Consider the following 14,365-nt stretch of genomic DNA (forward strand, 5'->3'; position numbering starts at 1 on the left):
ACTATGAATAAATATCAAAAAATAAATAATTATTAATCAAAGTTCGAATAAAATTAAATTTTCAAAAGTTATTGTTCATATAAAAAATAATTGTTCATATCAAATACTGATAGTAAAATATATAAGTCGACCTGTCTGACCTGTACAGTAAATGTAAGTTACTTAATAATAAACCTGTCATAATTATAATTAAAATTAAACAAAGTATTCTAAATACTTTAAATGCAATATTAAAAGTTGTAAAGTTAATTTGAAGCACCTATACAAATTGACACAATTATTAAAACAGTACTTGTTAAATCCTTAGAATAATTTTAATACAATAATAATATTAAGCATTGATTTTCAAACACCTTATTTTAATATAAAAAATGCATACAGTGGTGCCACTGTTATTTTAAATAAAGGAGGTGGAAGGAGATGGAGGCAGTTATTGGTTATATATTTAATTACAAGTAACCAAATATATTGGTAGGTTATACTTATTGTTATTACAAATATAGATCTTAATTTAGATTTACAGTTTTTAAATTTAGTTATAGGTGTTATTCTATAACTAAAAATTATGCCAGCTAGACTCAGCATGGGTCACTTAGGAAAGAGAACATTTGAAAAATCTATCTATACTACTATTATAAAGAGGAAAAAAATGTATTTAAGTGTGTTTGTATGTAAAGAATTAATTAACTCAAAAATACTGTGCCCATTTCAAAAATTCTTTCAGCATTGGAAAGCTATATTTACCCTGCGTAACAAAGGCTATATTTATTGCTAGAAAAGATTTGGGATCCTTAATAAAACTTAAGTGACATAAACCAAGGTACAAAAAAGTGCCCTAAAATATCTTCCGTCAAAATGCCATAGCAATAGAAAAAAATCTCTCTCCCTAAAGATTAAATATGTTACTTAAATAAATAAAATAAACGATGAACAAATTCGTATTGTAGGTATAAATAGAAAATCTGGTACTGTGTTTAAAAAGCAACAAAAAATAAAAGGTAAAAATATAAAAAACAATCTTATGTCCACCCTTGAGAATAGAGGATGGGCCGTTAGTGTTAAATAAAATTATACTTAGGCGCCACTGACAAGTAAATGATTTTATGTATAATTCAGAACACTGTTCGCCAGGCCGGTGTAAACTAAGTTGTATAAAAATAAAAGAGGGTATCACCATATTTCCAGTACACGTGGATTATGCACATATTTAAAGGAACCGGCAGGCCATCATTGGAGTAGCACCAGCAGGAATCTGGACACACTTGACCAGGAAACTGCAGCTGTCCACACTTAATATTTCAGCTTAAAATTTCTAATCCATGTGGTGGGTAAAAATAAAATCTCCTGAAATACGAAATATACAGGTTCGATAAATATGTAAATAGCTAAAAGATAAATTAACGATACCTTTAAATAGATAGATACCTTTAACGAGGGGTGTAAGCATGAATTTACCTTCTGGAGCTTGAAAGTCCTGCTTACTTTAAATGACGATTTCAACTCCGGAGAATCATTCCAACGGGTCATAAATCACTGTAAACCACAAACTGAACATGATTACGACTTTTTGAATTGCTAACGCATTTAACCAAAAACAGGAATTAAAGACTTACAATTGTTAAAGGTCGGTAGAAACAAATAAAAAGTTATATCAAACTTCAAAACTCCATTATAAATATATTCTGTAAAGGTATATGCTATTAAAGCACTGAAATACTAATCAATCACAAATTGAGAAAGTCAACTATTAGGGTAACTCACCGATATAGTCAGTATATAGAATTTAAAGTTTGAATTCGGTGCTAAGCCAACGAAACAACGAAAACGAAAGTTCTTGAAACTTTGAAAGGCTTAGGGAATGTGGCCAGTATCACTACCAATAATACCCTAAATTAAAAAGGAATGATACCCATATTTAAATCAAAGAAATAATTATAGAATAATTATTTAATATAATAAAAGCCAAAAGGCAAAAGAAAACTGTCATCATATTTCTCCGATATTTTTTAAACCTTTATATTAGATGACAGCTAATAAATTGATTTGAAACGATGCAAAATGAATTCCAAACAAATACAGGAAACGAATGAAAAATTACATTTGTAATAATTATTTCACTGAACCGTTAAAATAAATGTAATTTATTTTATTATTGAAATTTTAAGAAGATAGATTGGTTCTTGGTAACACCGAAGTATGGGAAGTAAGAAATAGGTTAACGGCCTGGATTCAATCGAATTGACACTTTTGTGACGTTTGAAATAATTATGAAAAAGCTAAAAATGATAAAAATATTTTTTACTGTGACAATATCTTCGATAATATTCATTTATATTAAATGCTGTAAAAAACTTTGTGATACCATATGCTCAACTATTATCGTTATGTAACAATAACCACTTTTTAAAAATTAATAGAAATAACGAGTCTGTTTAAATCCTTATCCAAATAAATCACACTGTTTCCATTCATATAGATTACAATTTGGATTGTTCAAATCGGCTATTCCATTCAATAGATGTTACATGAAATGTTGTTCAATGATGTTGCCTGAAAAGAGAGATATTTTTTGTAGATTCGTGCTTAATGCGGATGTCGCGTCTTATTTGGAAAAAAACCTCTGAAAGCTAAGAAAACGGTTATGTTATTAAAATAATCTGCAGGACAAGTTTCATAACGTTTTTTTTAGTTTTTAAGGCATTTTTGTGGAAAAAAAAATCAAAAATATATTGAAATAATTTCTTTTTCCGTCTCGCATTTTTAAATTTGGACGGATAATTACTATTTTAATATTGACAAATAACCAGTGCTTAATCGTTTTTATAAATCAGAAGAAAAAAATAGATTTTAATTGATACTTTTTTTAAATACATTTTTGAAGTTGCATTTTTGACATATTTTGGAAAAAACTAAAAAACGTGATAACTCAAAAATGGTTAACTTTTGCATCATGCATATGGCGGTTATAATTATCGCAAATAGTCACCCCTCTCACCTCCTAACGGGAATACGTCGAATTACCAATAACCCTGTATAATAAAATCGTAACTGATCAATATCTGTACATAGAAGATATTTGAGAAAACAATTTATTAACGCAATAGATCACAAAAAAGTGATTTTTAGAATTTTGTCTGTTTATCTGTTCGTTTGTTACCGCTAATCTCGGAAACGGCTTTACCGATTTGGATGCAGTTTTCACTAATATACTATAGTTAACTCAGGGTAACATATAGGCTTTGTTGAGATGTTATGTAACCAGGGCTGATGAGTTTAAAATCTTTTTAAAGAGTTCCAGTGGTGCTACATCATCAATACATTACAAATTTGGAAAGCAGTATTAGAGAATGACACTACAGGAAAGGAAATATGTACCTATAACCAATTGAGGTTATGCAATGAACATTTTGAAAATTATTACATATTACCAAGCAACAGGCTAACAAGGAATGCTATTCCAACTCTGTATATTAAGAGAGGTGAGAATTGGTTGACATACTTACAAATATTATTTTAATCAATCACTCACTGACAACATATTTAGAGAATCAAAATAATTTATTAATACATTACAATAACAACTATTGCCATTTATGACGCAACTTTATAATTTAACTTAACTGTATAACCTAAATAGATAAAAAGATCATTGTAGAGGAAAATTATAACATAATTCTTGTTGTTACAGATGATATTTCTACGACTGCATCAATCCGAAGAAAAAATTATTGAGACTGCCACTGCAGTTTTGATGGATCAGGCTACTAAAAAAGCATAAAACAAAAAATTGTGGCAGGTTGGTACAAAGGATTATTAATTTCTCTAAATGTTTCAAACCCATGTGAAAAAATATGTGTGTAATAAAAAGTTTAAATTAAATTAAATTGCTGCTATTTCTTGTGTAGTGAAAAAAACTAAAACCTTTTGGTGACCTGTCTGTCACAGTGTTCTCAAATCAGTAACTACAAATTATTTAATATTTAGAATAATTTTAAAAATTGCTCACTCAACCTCATTGCAAATGAAAAATTTGATGATAAAAATATATTTTATTTTCGGTGTAAAAGGGACCAAAATGGGATGTAAAAATTGCACTTGAAAGAGCTAAATTTGCACTTTTCACTTTTGTTAAGGGATATTTGGGATTGATGAATAGGTAAATAACTTTTTATAACTCCAAGAAATATACAGAATTCATGGGGTGCTAGGCTAACTATTTTCTATAGGCTGACTATAGACTATTTTCTTTTATATTTTCCTAAATACAATATTTTAACAAAGACAATTTGGTATTAATGTGATTATAAATAAGTAATTACTAATAATTTATGTACAAAAGGTAATGATCCATCAAAACCTAAATGTGAAATGAGAGCCAAGTTCAATTTTATGATATAGGCCTTGGTTGTTGACTTCAACAACAAAAGAAGTGAGATCTAAATGGGTGCCAAGTTTTAAGCCTGTTAGAAATGAATTATAAACAAAAATTAAGCACGCGAAAATTCAATGGTACTTGTCTGGGTATGAACCCGCAATATCTGGTTAAGATTCATGTGTTCTAATGACATATCAATAAATACAAGTTATAATGTTTGTTACTTTACAGCATATAATTTAAATGAATATTTTCGAAGATGCACATACAACGCAGAAACACAGCGGTTTGTGTTGGCTAACGACTGAAAAACTGGGAACGTTGTAAGACATTCTCTAATATATTTAGGGGCAGCATTGCACTCGTTCGAAGCCAGGACGGGTCTGTAGGAATTGCATTCTACATTATAATTCATACATGCGTCGACGTCCAGAGACGCGCTCCGACTAAATTAAAAACCAAATTCGGGAGCTATTTATACTACGCGAAAATCGGCAAGCGCACACGGCGCTTACCCAGCGCGCTCTATCGGACTTTCGTGTCAACACACGAAATGAACATACGAAATTGCGGCGTCGTCATTGGTCGAAAAATCGAACATTTAATTCGTAGTTTAATTTCCAAAATATTTTCAATTGAAATGTATAACTTTTAATTGGCTGAATCATAATTTTTATCATTGTACATTTTGTAACTTTCTATTGGTAGAAAAGTAAGCGTTTTCTTTGGACGAAAGAATTTGTAAATATGCACTGAAATTATTTCATTGGATAATATTATTCTTAGATTTTGTATATATATCGACACATTTTTGAAATAAAATCATTCCGATCCAACCAGCAAGAAAGTGTTCTTTTACTCAAGAAATAGTAACAACAAGTAAGCTAGGGACCAGTACCCCTACAGTGGTGACCTGCCGACTCATAATGGAAGAAAATACTGCTCAAGACTGCAGAATCCCTGCTGAAGTGGACCTCGCTGCAATCTCAGTCCAGTCAAGGATCCTACCCTTCTGGCGAGACCTACCACGAGCCTGGTTTATACAATTTGAAGCAGTCGTCGACCCCTTGAAGACATCTGATGACCAGAGGTTCAGATACGTCCTGCAACAGCTGCAAACGACAGACCTACAGCACGTCACTGACATACTGTATGAAACGCCCGCTACAGAAAAATATAATACATTAAAGAACCGCCTACTCGCGGTATATGAAAAATCTGATGTTAAAAACTTCCAGAAGCTCATCAGCGGTCTACAGTTAGGTGATCAAAAACCTTCGCAGCTACTACGCAAAATGAGAGAGCTCAGCTCCGGAATGATCACCAACGACGGTCTCCGGATCGAGTGGCTCAATCATTTACCCACTCAGGTACGCGTCGTACTGTCCGTCAACACGGAATCGTCATTAGACACACTCGCGGCCATGGCGGACAAGATGGTCGAATACTCCGAGCCTACGACAATAGCTGCAATCTCAACATCAACACCGACAAACGATGCCGTGTCTACTCAATTTGCAATATTAACAAAACAATTAGAAAAACTATCACTTGAAATAAACGAGATACGCGGTCGCTCAAAATATAGACGTCAATCAAGACAACATTACCGCTCACAATCACGATCTCGTCCTAGCTCGTCATATCGCAATAAATCAGCTGTGAAGCCCGGCGACGCAACATGGGAATGCAAATATCACTACCGATTCGGCGACAAAGCAAAACGTTGCGAATCACCTTGTTGCAGGCGAATGAAAAAAGATACTACAAATCATTTAAACTAGCTCCGACATCGACGACGGCGGATCTCGATGTCCCCTTCACAAGCAACCGCCTATGTGTCTACGATCGCAACTCAAATGAACGTTTCCTTGTGGATACTGGCGCAGATATATCCGTTTTAAAAGCAACAGATCGGAACAAATCGCTAATTCAAAGCGCCTGCAAATTATTTGCCGCAAACAATACACCAATCAACACATATGGCGTAAAGACTGTCAAACTCGACTTAGGCTTGCGACGTAATTTTCTATGGACCTTCATTATTGCCGACGTTAAAACATCGATCCTGGGAGCAGACTTTCTACGTAATTTCAAGTTGCTAATAGACTTGCACAAAAAGAAACTCATAGATAAAGTCACTGATCTCTCAGTTGATGCTATTGAAATATCAACAGGCGCTGAAATTGAAACAAGAACATTACACGTCATCGGGACTAACCAAGCCTACTATCACATATTGAAGCAATATCCAGACGTAATTCGACCGATGTCTCTCAATCAACCTTCAAAACACAACGTCGTCCACCATATAGAAACAACTGGCCCACCTCTCTTCGCCCGACCACGTCCGCTTCCGCCGGATAAATACAAAGCTGCGAAGACTGAATTCGAGAATATGTTGGAAATGGGCATTTGTAAACCATCTAATAGTCCGTGGGCTAGCCCGTTACATGTTGTAATGAAAAAGGACGGTGGTTTAAGAGTCTGCGGTGACTATAGGAGATTAAACGCGGTCACTCAACCCGACCGCTATCCAATACCACGCATACAAGATTTTACCTATCAACTGCATAACAAAAAAGTATTTTCAAAGCTTGATTTAAAAATGGCGTACTACTGGATACCAATCGCTGAAGAAGATGCACAGAAAACCGCAATTATAACCCCGTTCGGCCTCTTCGAATTCAACTGCATGACCTTCGGACTACGCAACGCGAGTCAAACATTTCAACGATTCATGCACGAAGTTCTTAGAGGCGTCGAAAATTGTTTCTGTTTCGTCGATGACATTCTACTTTATTCAGAAAATGAAGAAAAACATATTCAATTATTACATGACGTATTAAAACGATTACAAAAATTCGGAGTCACATTGAAAATCGAAAAATGTGAGTTTGGAAAAAGCAAAATTAATTTTCTCGGTTACGAAGTCTCGGCAGAGGGAATAAAACCTACTCAAGATCGCATCGAAGCCATTTCAAAATATCCGAAACCTAAAACCATAGTCGAATTACGCCGATTTCTCGGCATGCTTAACTTCTACCGAGACTGTCTATCACATCAAGCTGAACTTCAACACCATCTCAATAAGTACTTACATAACCGCAAAAAGAACGATAAAACACCGATCGACTGGACACCGGAAGCCGATGCAGCATTTGAAAATTGCCGCCAAAGCATTTTAGAAGCTACAACCCTGACTCATCCAGTCCCCGGTAGTGTTCTCAGTATTATGACGGACGCTTCTGATCATAGTCTCGGCGCCGTAATACAACAAAAAGTTAATAATAAATGGAAACCACTCGCCTACTTCTCAAAAGCCATGAGCGCTACACAACGCCGCTACAGTGTATATGATCGCGAATTATTAGCAATATATACAGCTGTAAAACACTTCCGACGACTCATCGAGGGATGCGAAGTAAGCGTGTACACAGATCACAAGCCGCTCGCCTACGCATTACATTGCCAAGCTAAGAGTACCGACACACCTCGAAGAGAACGACAACTACATTTCATCAGTCAATTTTGTTCAAGTATTAACTACATACAAGGCGAAGAAAACAAAGTCGCCGACGCTCTTTCTCGCGTAGAAGACATCCAGTGTCCAACCATAATTGATTTTACTCAATTAGCAATCGACCAGAGTAATGACGAAGAATTAAAGTCAATTCGAAATCAACCGAACTTACGGTTTACAACTATCGCGATGCCCGGAATAAGCCAACCAATCACGTGCGAGTTGTCTACCGACACACCGCGGCCGTACCTGCCGAACACATATCGCTATGCTGCATTCAAAGCGCAACACGAACTATGTCATCCGAGCGTACGGACCACAAGAAAACAAATAACCACTAAGTACTTCTGGCCCAACATGAATAAAGACGTCGGAATATGGACTAAAGCATGCATTAATTGTCAACGAGCAAAAATACATCGACACGTCGTAACACCCTTAGGCCAATTTCCACCGTCGCAGCGCTTCGAACATGTACACATCGATATAATTGGACCGCTACCACCGTCAAACGACTATCGATACTGCGTCACTATGATAGATCGCTGTACGAAGTGGCCCGAAGCAGTGCCGGTGCAAGAAATTACCGCCGAGAATGTAGCTAAAGTTTTTTATGAAAACTGGATCGCACGATTCGGTTGCCCGCTACGCATATCTACGGACCAAGGCCGCCAGTTCGAATCCGAGCTATTTAAATCCTTAATGAAAAAATTCGGAATAACAAGAATTCGAACCACTGCATATCATCCACAATCTAATGGCCAAGTCGAACGATGGCATCGAACACTAAAAGCGGCACTGATAGCACGAGAAGCCATAATACAATGGACGGATAAATTACCCACCGTGCTATTGGGCTTACGCACGGCGTTAAGAAAAGATAATTTTAGTCCTGCAATAATGACTTACGGAACAACATTACGAATACCTGCCGATTTCTTCGTGCCTACACAATCAAATATAAATGACACAGAGTACGTACGCCGCCTAACGGAAACCATGGCAACGCTACAACCAGCGCCACGCAAACACACTTCTCAACATAAACAATTCGTGTACAAAGACCTAACAACGTGTACGCATGTGTTTGTGCGCAATGATATGGTTCGAGCTCCGCTTACGCCGCCGTACGATGGTCCTTATAAAGTTTTAAAACGCTACGATAAATATTTCAAAATTCAATTGCCCTTACGTACATCAGTCGTTAGCTTAGATAGACTCAAACCAGCCTACTACAATACGAATCCATCACCAGAAGAACTACCTCGTCAACCCGATACGACAACTGAATATACAACAAGATCTGGAAGAAAAATCAAACCTAAGGTACGATTTTCTTGAAGGGGAGTGATGTAGGAATTGCATTCTACATTATAATTCATACATGCGTCGACGTCCAGAGACGCGCTCCGACTAAATTAAAAACCAAATTCGGGAGCTATTTATACTACGCGAAAATCGGCAAGCGCACACGGCGCTTACCCAGCGCGCTCTATCGGACTTTCGTGTCAACACACGAAATGAACATACGAAATTGCGGCGTCGTCATTGGTCGAAAAATCGAACATTTAATTCGTAGTTTAATTTCCAAAATATTTTCAATTGAAATGTATAACTTTTAATTGGCTGAATCATAATTTTTATCATTGTAAATTTTGTAACTTTCTATTGGTAGAAAAGTAAGCGTTTTCTTTGGACGAAAGAATTTGTAAATATGCACTGAAATTATTTCATTGGATAATATTATTCTTAGATTTTGTATATATATCGACACATTTTTGAAATAAAATCATTCCGATCCAACCAGCAAGAAAGTGTTCTTTTACTCAAGAAATAGTAACAACAAGTAAGCTAGGGACCAGTACCCCTACAGGTCGCTAGTGTATGTATAAAAAAAATACTGAAAAATATAAATATAAAAAGTAGACTTTTTACCATTGTTTATGTTTAGAAGATCTTATACAACAAATAAAAGTTATACTAAACCAGAAATCACAATGTCATACATTTCTTTCTAATGTTTGTTTTTCTGTTTTTGTAGATTTTTTACACAACCTCCTTCGAAGAAAATTAAAATTAATCATAATTATATATATATATATTCACACGCTCTAAGAAGCCAACGCCCCCTAGCGGAGAAGGCAGGTAAATAAATAGCTGATTCGCATGTGTCGTTTCTATTACAGTTTATATGTATTATCTATGGTCCATTATACATGGACCGGGAGATAATGACACAAAATACTAGGTCATTTGTACCAGTATGGCGGTTCTTCAGTTGTCTAATTACGTAAAGGCAAAAAGGAAAATGATGGTCATAGCGCTCGCACCCGCGGCCCAATCGCGTGGGCGTCAATCAACGCGTCGGATAAATAACGAGTGTCGAACGTTTTGTTCCACAAAAATGCTTGTATTTTCAGATAGTCGAAAAAAAAGAAGTAGGCGGTAGCGTAATGCCATACTTCTCGGGTGTGACTTACAGCCCACCATACCGACGCGAATACATTAATTTAAATAAAAGAATTCAACCATTTGTACCAGGCTAATTTTTGCAAAGCGTATCATCGTCGAGTAGCCATTCACGAAAATCACCTTGCCATACTTTTCCGACAGTTCCCAATGGCCGCCATACCACTGCAAAGGAGTATTTTTTTTGCGCCAAACGATTTGTACCACCTGAAACTTTTTTTAACAGTTCCCTGTATGATCATAAATAGAAGTCTGATAATGCCATACCTGTGGGAGGTGGCGAATGTGAACAATATTTTTTTTAAATCCTAAGATTTTATTCGTAATTCAAACGATTTGTACCAGTATGGCACTAATTTTTCCTGTAAGTTTGAGATTTAACGAATATAAATACAAAGGTTCAAACATCTAGGTGGCGGCAATCTTGTCTTATAAGCAGATGTTATGTTGTATAATATTCTTATTTTACCCCTGAAGAACCGCCATACTGGTACAAATGACCTAGAATTTTGTGTCATCATCTCCGGGTCTAACACCAATTATTATATGTAAGCGGTTACCTACGTCATCAATGTATATTTTAATTTTTTTAGACTAAGCCTAAAAAAACAATTTATATTTTTTTTAATCGACACACATTAATTGTGTTGGTAGTCATATTTAATCAATTTTTCTTTCAATTCCTGTCTTTGTATTGTAACCCTATAAATTTAATTTTTGTAATATTTTAATTTTAATAAAAATATTGTATTTATCGTTATGAATATTTATCGGTTATTTAACAAAACTTCGATTTTTGTATCGTAATCATCTTTATATTTATTATCTGTTCGTTTTATAAGATGGCAGCACTGCGTTGTCCACGTCGTTAACCTTCTTACTTTACATACTCTTTGTTCTTACTTGTGCAGGCGCAGGTCACCTACCGAGTTACCGACACTTATCAGCTTAAAACGATAAAATCATTTATACTTCGTGAGTATATTCAGCGAATGTTCCAGAAGATTGACATTTAATATATTGTTTCTATATATCGTATATTGGTTTTTACATTCGTTTCAGACTATACACTAATTATATGTAAACGGAGGGTTACTACGTCATCAATGTATATTTCCATTTTTGAGGGGTTCAGGTTACTAAACCGTAAGTAAAACAATTTATATTCGTTTAATCAATGCACATTAATTGTGTATAGAATGATATTTAATCAATTTTCCGTTTAATTCCAGTCATTGTACAATAACCGGCCACGTGCAGTATCTGACAAGTATTGGCGAATTTTCATTTATTTGAACACTCCTGAGGTGAGGTCATGCATTAATTACCTTTGATAATTAATATCCTACACGGCTCAGTAATAATTTCTATTCATTTTCTAATATTTTACTCTTAACACTGTATATAGATCTTGTCCATGTACTGGGTGACCTAAGTCGAATCCTATAGTGATTTAAATCGTTTAAAGGCATGATTGCGTTAATATAAATATAGTTCTTGCTTTTCTATATTGTATTATGGCAAATTAAGCAATATATTTCCATATTTTTAATATCCATATTAATAACCATATTAATAACTTCAATCTTATGAGTCATTATTCAACTTTAATAACTTATTCTTGCTTGTACCGGTATCTAGGGCATTCTTAGGATCTTAGTGCTTACGCAAGATAAATAACAAGTTGTTTTGTTCACAGGGCCTGTTTTTTTATATACTTTGAAAAATATATTCCAATAAATAAATACATATTGGTTGGTGGACTCAACTGAAGAGTTTTGCTGAGTTGGAGCTGCTGTTTTGTGGATGAATTGCTGCCTGACCAGTGCTGCTGCCGCTGCTTCTGCTGCTGCCGCTGCTTCTGCTTCTGCTGCTGCCGCTGCTTCTGCTTCTGCTGCTGCTGCTGTCATTGATTGCCGCTTTGCACTGCTTTTGTACTTGCACTGATACAACAGTTTCTTTCTGGACGCTGCGTTCAGGGTTTGCACTATCCTGCTTATTTTTTTTTCTTAAGTCGAAATTTAAACTGAATGCCAACTAATATCATTACTCGTGTTGCTTAGTTTGTCTTGCTTAATTACAAATGCTTGCTTAGCAAAAATGGTTGATATATATTACACGGATGGTTTACTTAGTTAGCACCTATTAACAGATACCATCAAAGGCCACCCCTCTGATTTTTTATGTAATTTAAAATATTTTTAATTGAATTATTTCATAAAAATACTATTTTTAATAAAGACTTGTTTAAACAAGAAATAAATGTTTGCCCCCGTGACAATATACATCAAATAACTTAAATGTAATCTATGTACCTCTGTAGGAAATATCCATGTCCCTAGTACATTTATTAATCAAGTAGGCGTTCCAAGAGGTGCACAATATGATGATTTATAGGTATCAATACTACACATATAAGGAAACACACTGTTGATAATACATTTACGCGCATTATAATGTTATTAATTTAACATAAAAATATATTTTGTTCTCATATAATTGCGAGGGAAGAGTAAAGTTAGAATAACTTATTTAAACAAACAATGAATAACATTATAATACAGAAGTGATGGCTATACTTAATTTTAACTTGAAAATTATCCTAATATTATATTATTTTATCTTAACTAGCTGTGCCCGCGACTTCGTGCGCGTTTGAATTTAATAAAAAAGCGTTACTTTATTATTATTATAAATATAAATCTAAAATATAAAATAGCCTAAGTTACTCCTTATTACATCAGCTATCTGTCAGTGAAAGTCCCGTCCAAGTCGGTCCGGCCGTTCCAGAGATTAGCCGGAACAAACAGACAGACAAAAATGAAAAAAAATGTTATTTAGGTATATATATCGTGTATACATACACATGCATTTAGTAAAACGCGGTTATTTTAATATTGCAAACAGACACTCCAATTTTTTTATATGTATAGATTAAAATCTAAGAGTGGGCATTGTCCTTTATTTATTTTTGAACTTAATTCATATTACTTTGTGTGGTTCTTTACAACTATAGGGTTCTGCAAATTTTTATACTGGTTCAGTACAAGGTTTTTTACTGATTTTTAACATGCTAATATTAGCTTCACTTGTAACTGTGTATGTAAGAAAATCTTGGAATTTTAATTTGAACCACTTTCCGGTCTTCGATATGGATGAAATTTTGCACACTCTGAGTTTTGATGACAATACATGACTAGCTAGAAACGTCATTCCAAATCCAATATGGCGGCCTCCCCAAGATGGCGGACTGGCTGTTTGAAATCCACCCCTATGATATAGATATCAAATGAAAAAGTTTGCGGTCAGGAATACGAAAAAAATTGTCACGTGACTTGAATCCAAGAAGGCGGAGGTGCTATTTGAAATACTACCACATATGGGTATCAAATGAAAGTGTTTGCCGTCAGGAATACGAAAAAATAGTCATTTTGTAATTTTTAGTGCAAGCTAAAACTGTGTTTGTTAGTTATTTAAACTATTTTTTATTCTTTTTACCATTGAGTGCTCATTGAGGTTGTCTTATTCATAATTTATAACTGATGTTTTTTTTACTTTTTTTTTTACCTTACATTATGGAATGGCCTATAGCTTATCATTTACTTAGGAAGGATGAACTTATTTATGAAGTTGAGATAAGGGATCTTATACCCAAAGACTCGGTATAAAGAGTTGAAGAAAAAATTCAGATTCAGGATTTAGTGAATTCAATTCCTGCTGATGAGATTTTAGAAACATCTTTGGATCCAGTCAGTGAGTTTGAAATTATGGATTACTAAACTTGATGAAGTCTTACATTGTCATCTAAACCTCATTTTAAAAGTTTTAACCAGTTAAGAGCACATCACCTTTTTCATCGATTTAGTAGGATTGAAAGGGATGTTAGTTTATTTTATAAAAAGGAACAATTGAATGTGAAACTTAATTATTGTCTTTCCAAGGTTCACAGTTTGTTTCAATTCTTTAGAAAAACTTTTGAAGAAGCCGCAAATGATAAT

At 34.6% G+C, this 14,365-nt stretch overlaps 2 long non-coding RNA genes across 2 annotated transcripts; one reads left to right on the forward strand and one right to left on the reverse strand.

The window, feature by feature from the left end:
• Positions 1 to 240: 240 nt before the first annotated feature.
• LOC125075315 lies at positions 241 to 1,668 on the reverse strand. Its single transcript, XR_007120190.1, has 3 exons — positions 1,614 to 1,668; positions 1,426 to 1,533; positions 241 to 1,344 (listed from the first exon to the last, which is right to left on the reverse strand). It is a non-coding gene; the product is annotated as an uncharacterized LOC125075315 (long non-coding RNA).
• Positions 1,669 to 11,208: 9,540 nt separating this feature from the next.
• LOC125075257 lies at positions 11,209 to 13,014 on the forward strand. Its single transcript, XR_007120185.1, has 4 exons — positions 11,209 to 11,342; positions 11,430 to 11,513; positions 11,600 to 11,674; positions 12,067 to 13,014. It is a non-coding gene; the product is annotated as an uncharacterized LOC125075257 (long non-coding RNA).
• The last annotated feature ends 1,351 nt before the right edge of the window (positions 13,015 to 14,365 follow it).

Source organism: Vanessa atalanta, chromosome 30 (genome assembly GCF_905147765.1).
Source record: "Vanessa atalanta chromosome 30, ilVanAtal1.2, whole genome shotgun sequence".
NCBI lineage: Eukaryota > Metazoa > Arthropoda > Insecta > Lepidoptera > Nymphalidae > Vanessa > Vanessa atalanta.